The sequence below is a fragment of the Rhipicephalus microplus genome, chromosome X, assembly GCF_043290135.1.
Source record: "Rhipicephalus microplus isolate Deutch F79 chromosome X, USDA_Rmic, whole genome shotgun sequence".
NCBI lineage: Eukaryota > Metazoa > Arthropoda > Arachnida > Ixodida > Ixodidae > Rhipicephalus > Rhipicephalus microplus.
This window is the reverse complement of record NC_134710.1, coordinates 479377254-479384055: the sequence shown is the minus strand read 5'-3', so window position 1 is coordinate 479384055 and position 6802 is coordinate 479377254. Positions and strand designations below refer to the sequence as shown.

Here is a 6802-nt window from a genome sequence, read left to right as displayed (position 1 = left end):
AGCATATTGGAAATATCCTCTAATGCAAGAAACCGCATCTGGCTCTTAATGATACAACAAATACTGGTCATAAGAATGAAACCAAGCACTTCGTAGAATGCCTCTGGGCATTTTTTGTAGTGAAAATATGCTCTAATGCGACTAACTGTACTTGAAACTTTCATGATAAGACAGATATTGGCCATAGGACTGCAACTGAACCCTGTATGGAAGACTTCTGGACGTTGTTTGTAGTTAAAGTATTCTCTAAAACGACAAACCGCACCTATCTCTTCATGAAGTCACAGATATCGGTCATAATACTGGAACTGAACCCTTCATGGAAGGCAGCCAAAATGTTCTCCAATGCAAGAAAACACACCCGACACATCATGATGCAACAGATATTAGTGATCATATTGGAACCGAGCACAGCGTGGAACACTTTCGGATGGTATATTTATTTATTTTCAAATACGGCAGCTCAATGTGAGGCTACTACAAAAGTGGCGTACGTATATACAAAATGAAAAGATTTAAACAGTAATATCACAATAAGTATGCCAAGGTAAACAAATATCACTACCCTTGAGTGCACCCCGGTAAGAAATCAGAGAAATAGAACATTATTATAATGCAAGTGCCTCCAAAAAGTCAGACACACTGGTATTAGGAATCAAACCAAGTAGATCAATCCAGTGTTTGATAACTTTATTTGAATGTGTTAGATAGCACTACAAATGACTTCTAAGCTGGATGGTGATTGCGGATCAGTGCTGTGTTGAAGGCTTCAGCACTTTCCTGGTAGTTTAAATATCCTTTAACATCTACAAAATGCATCTCACACTTTTTGATAAGACAGACATTGGTTTTGAGATTACAGCCAAGCGCTGTGGCTTTCAGATGACATCAATTGTCAAAATACCCTATAATGCAAAAAAGCATGCCCAAAATTTTTGATGGGACGGATACGGATCATAGGATTGCACCAGAGCACCGTACAGAAGTTTTGGCAAGTTTTCTAACAGAGCTAAACTGGATATGCTTAGGTGCATGCATATATATATAATCCAAGTTAATGCATATATTAAAAAACTGAACAGAAATGAAGCACTCCTCGAAAACACATACAAATATTCAATGTTCAACACCATCGAATAATATCTTCAGCTCATTACAGTTTGGAGGAACAGATAAATACATGCACAGTTCTGAAAGGTCTCATAAGTCACATGAGGTACTTTTTGCATTTCTTCTATACAAAGTGCAGTACCATACTAGTGCACCTTCATTCATTCTGTGCATACATGTGGTGATCTTCTCTTCCAACTATCGTGTCATCGTGCAGCTGATTTCAAATCAGGTGCTTCTCACAAGGTCTTCAGTTATCTGTCCAGCTGTAAACAAAACGCACATTATATTATAGTAAACTGTAAAACGATAGAGAAGCGCCATTGTATGCCAATAGCTACGAGTATCAGAATGAATTATAAATTAAGAATGTGTGCGTTAGAATGCCTACAAACAACGTAAGTGCTACTGAGCGTGGCAGAGAAGCAGAAGAAGCGAGAAGTGAAATAGCAGGCAATACCAGCAGCACTTAATCATGCAACTTTCTTTTTCGATCACCACAGCAACGCACGCTCGAGTTTCTGTCTTGTACGTGAATGGAAATGAGACCGCTGACAGCTGAATGTTTCAGCATTGGTGGTACCCGACGCGAAGTCACCTCACACTGCTACCACCCAGCGCACGCTTGTTATTAGCTTGGCAACACACGAAAACGATTTGCACCAAAGCCAACGAATGTTTCAGCGTCGTACAATCCACGAATACACTTGTATAAGTACGTACGTTTTCACATCACCGAAATGTGTTGGCTAGTGCGAGGTTCGCTTTCAGCGATGATGAATACCGATGTTGAAAACAAACACAGTGCAGATAAAAACTCCTCCGTATGAACTACGCGATGTTTCGGGCGTCGTATATGGTGTCTATGTTGCGACGGAAACTACCGTAGAGTTTTTTCAGCCGAGGTTCCTCGCATCTGCTGGTTCATACGAACTAGACGGTAGAGGCCTACGCTGGATGCAGATGACACCACTCTGATTTGCCTCCGCGGTAGGCGAGGGCTCACGCTCAAAGCTCCAAACCTCTGAAGTCTGTTTACACTCGTTTTCAGCACAGAAAATCACAGATCAAAGCACAAGAACGCTCCAGTAGTCTGTGCGATGTTCTCACTCGGCCGACGATCGCACTCGGGACCGGCGCAAGCATAGCCGGCCGGCATTCGCTGGATTTGTCGGCGTCGCTCGAACTCGGCACGAAACCACGTCACGCTGGTCGCAGTCGTTCGTCGTTTTGTTGTCGTTCTAGATTACAAAGCTGTCATTCAGGAAAGTTTGAAGTAGTTTCCGTGCTTGCTTCCAGCAGTCGGCCGTGCCTTCGAAGCACGACCAGGTAGGTGTTCTGTGGCACGACCACAGAACACCTGACCTTATGTACTCCTGACCTGCCCAGCTGGCGGCGGTCTACGCAGCTGCCTGCGCCGGCTCGGATGCCGAACTTCGCCGCATAGGGGCGCTCAAGTTACCAAGCTCTTTTGTTACTTTTGGGAACTCAGTGGTGTGCATGAGGGCAGAGGTGCAATCGGGAATGGATGTAAATCAAAGGACTGTGGGACGCCTCGCATTGGGTGCTCACGGGAAGACGACAAACGAGGCTGTAAAGGGCGATATGGGGTGGGCAGGTTTTGAGGCGAGGGAAGCGCAGAGCAAAATAAGGTTCGAAGAAAGGCTAAGAAATATGAAGGAGAGTAGATGGGCAGAGAAGGTGTTCCGTTATTTGTATAGGAAGAGCGTGGACACACAGTGGAGAAAAAGAACTAGAAGACTCACTAGTAAATATACGGCTGGTATTGTGAGCCATATGTCAACAAAGAGCGTTAAGGGAAAAGTCAGCGAGGCGGAGAGGATTTACTGGATGGCAGCTATGGAGAAAAAACCGGCTTTGAGTAACTACCGAAAGGGCAAAAATGAAATAAGGAGGGAGGCATTTTACGATAATTCAAGGGGAAGCGCTTTACTGTTTGAAGCGAGATCGGGTTGCCTTAGAACGCGTAGTTATAAAGCAAGATTCAGTAAAGAAGAAGAACAATGCACATGCTGCGGGAAAGATAAGGAAACGGCGGAGCATGTTCTGATTGAATGTGGAGATATCCACCCAGGTGTACGTTTGGGCACGAGCCTACAGGAAGCCTTGGGTTTTAGGGACAACAATGGAAAGCTGAACACACCCGCGATTGAAATAAGTAAGAGACGGTTAGAGTATTGGTGGCAGAAAATTAGAGAGAAAGGACAAAAATAAATATTGGATAAATAAAATATGGACAGTGTGCCGTAAATGGCAGAGAACTTAAGCTGAAAATTTACCTTTTTTCCATTAAGATAGAATTTATCGAAGTAGAGGCATTAGGCCAACATAAAAAAAAAGGAAAAAAGGTTTTTTTTTTTTGTCGAGTCTGGTGGCATACTTGTCACCACCCCGTTATAAAGGGGACGCTCATAGCATCCATCCATCCATCCATCAAGTTACCCAGTTCAGGCTGTAGAGGTGGATGGACGTGTTTTTTTGAGCGCTCCGGATCGACTGCGCAGATAAGTGTTTTTGCATGTTTTGAGCTTGTCTTTATAATTATAAGGCAGCGGTTGAAATCTTCGTAGTACTTAGTTTATGGTACGGCTTTTTCGGGGGCCAGACACCAGGTATTTATTAGATAGTGCGGGTGTGTGTGTTTGAAATTTTTTTTGTTTTTTTTGCCACCCCGTGGGGGAGGTGCGCGTACATTGAACACGCAAATTTTTGTAGTAGAGCTTAGACTTTCCTTTTTTTTTCTTCGAAGTGCAGGGCTCGAGTTTAGTAATTATTGAGTATAGGGAGAATTGGTGTCAGAAAGGTATGGTTAAAAAGACCGTAAAGTGTTCAGGATGTGGAGTGGGTTTGAAAGTGGACCCAAGCGTAGAAGCGGATGGAGAAGAGGCTGACGCGAAGTGTAGGCAATGTGAGGTCGAGGAAAAATTGGAGAAAATGATTGTTGCCCAGAGTGAACTGCTGACGAGAATCGCCGAGCTCGAGACTGCGTTGGCGTCAGAGCAAGAGAAAACGAGGGCAATGGGAGAAAGACTGGAGTCCGCCGAGGAAGCGCTAGCGAAGCTGAACAAAGAAGCGACCTACCGAGAGAACAATAAGGAACCGGCAACGAGAACGGTGGAGAAGGAAAAGCAAGCAAGCTTGGAAAAAACAGGTTTAGCCGGTTCAACTGTCCCAAGGCCCAGCTTCAGCGAGGTAGTGGTGGGGCAGGAAGGGAACAAAGCAGCCGGCGTCACAGGTGCAAGTAGCCCTCAGGTGCAGAACGCTCCAGCTAAAAAGTAACAGCATGTGATAATAGCCGGGGACTCGAATTTAAATCGATGCACAGAAGCCATCAAAGAGAGGGTAAGAGGTGACAAGAGGGTTGCGGTAGGGGCGTTCCCAGGACGCAAGCTGGAAGCAGTCATGAGGCAAGCGAGCGCAAAGCTCAAAACGACAGCTGATAGACGAAACCTCGTGATAATTTCAGGCGGTTTAAACGATGTCCTGAATGAAGATGCAGAAGGACTAGCAGCCACACTGGCGAAAGGCGTCGATGACATGCGCGCCACTTCTCCTAAGGTACAGGTAGTTATATGCACGATACCGGAGGTACCGGTGCGTGATAGCAACCTGCAAAGAGCGGTGGTCAACGCAAACCAAGAGATATGGCGGATGAGTCGAGAAAAAGGCTTTGAGGTGGTGGAAATAAACAGAGAGGTGCATAGGTGGGGGGGTTTTCAACGAGACAGAATTCACTTCGATGGGCGGCTAGGTCATGAGGTGGGTTGGCGACTTGCAGGACGCGCAGTAGCTTTTTTTGGGGGGCAAGCGAGCCATTCGGGGTGCAGGATAGCTAGTAACGAGGAAAACAACCAGGGAGACTCTTCGACAGCTGGTATGGACAGATACGATTCCAAAGTGGCACCAATCTCTAAGATAGGTAGAGTCCGGGGCATAAATAGACGTAGCCACGAGCGCCGAGCCAATTCAGACATAGGGTATATTAACATGCAGGGTGGTAGGAACAGGCTGAAGTGAGAAGAGATAGAAGAACAGCTAAGGGAAGAGAGGCCGATGGTATACGGTTTTGTAGAAACACATCTCAGGGACATGGAACAACCTCCGAACAATCCGGACTACGCGTGGGAATATTGTAACAGAACAGAAGGCAGCAGAAAGGGGGGTGGTATTGGGGCATTCATTCATAAAAGTACAGACTGGCAAAGGGTCAAGCAGGAGTGCAAGGAACATTTATGGCTAAAAGGGAAAGTGGCAGGTCAAATGACACTCCTTGGTTTCGTGTACTTGTGGACGGGAGCAAAGGCCAGAGAGGAAAACCAGGCAATGGTAGAGTGTATATCAAAGGACATTCAGGAGTTAGGAAGAGAGTGCGAGATAATTATACTAGGAGACATGAATGCGCACATAGAAGATATAGATGGGTATACCGACCCGACAGGCAAAATGATCATGGATATGTGTGAAAGGCTTGATTTGATCATTTGCAACAGTACCGAGAAGTGTGAAGGGCAAATAACATGGGAGGTAGGAAGGCTTCAGTCGACGATAGATTATGCACTGATGTCACATAGGATGTATGATAAGCTCAGGGGAATGCACATAGATGAAGGTGGCTCCAGAAGTCTGGGTAGCGATCACAAACGTATCAAGCTAAGTTTTGGAAGAGCAGTGAAAGTGGGAAGGAGACAAGATGAGCAACTACAGGAAAATTTTTATCCAGAAAGGCAAATTGAAATAGCCATTAAACAAATTGAGAAAGTAATCACGGAGGATAACAAGACAGTGTGGACATACACGAATCTAATTAGACTCTTTGAGCTAGAGCTTGTTAAGACGCGTGACAAATCACCCCGGAAAAGAAGACACAAACCCAAAAGTTGGTGGGATGAGGAAGTTAAGAGAGCCATAGCAAAACGTCAGGAAGCCTCTAGGGAACACAGACATGCTAAGCAGCGGGGTGAACCGACAGATGATGTTGAAAGAAAATGGGCAACCTTTCTAAGCTGTAGAAGGGATGCATCCCTTCTGATCAATGAAAAGATTAGAAGGAAGGGAGCTCAATGGCTGGCAGAAGTACATAAAAAAGATAGAAAGGCAGCTGCGAAATTTTGGAACCATCTAAACTCCCTAAGAAATGAGACGAGCCTAGAGCAGAGTTTTATAACTACAGCCCAAGGTGCTAGGCTAGAAGGGGACGAAGCTATTGATTATATAAGAACAAGGGTGACAGAAAAATTTCAACAAAGAAGAACTTTATGCACCACAATAGACAAGGACGAATCAAGTGGTGCAATGGCTCCATTTTCACAACAAGAGTGGGAAAGGGCTGAGAAAAGGGTTCCTGGTAGTACATCAACAGGCCCAGATGGCATTCCAATTAGGCTGATAAAGACTTTAGGTCCGAAGTCTAAGCAGGCTTTGAGAGAGGCAGTGAGCAAAATAATAATCGATGGTGAAGTTCCCAATGGATGGAAACTTCGCAGGATGAGCATGATCTATAAAGGAAAGGGGGAAAAAGCTGACATAAACAACTACCGTCCTATAACAGTGACATCAGTGGTCTACAGGCTGGCGATGCAAATTATAAAGGAAAGACTGCAGGCGTGGATAGAGGATGAGGGGGTGCTGGGGGAACTGCAGAATGGGTTTCGGAAACACAAGAGGTTGGAAG

General features: G+C 45.1%; 1 long non-coding RNA gene across 1 annotated transcript; it reads right to left on the bottom strand.

The window, feature by feature from the left end:
- Positions 1 to 424: 424 nt before the first annotated feature.
- On the bottom strand, positions 425 to 2485 carry LOC142776704 (uncharacterized). Its single transcript, XR_012887731.1, has 2 exons — positions 1834 to 2485; positions 425 to 1376 (listed from the first exon to the last, which is right to left on the bottom strand). It is a non-coding gene; the product is annotated as an uncharacterized LOC142776704 (long non-coding RNA).
- Positions 2486 to 6802: the final 4317 nt, after the last annotated feature.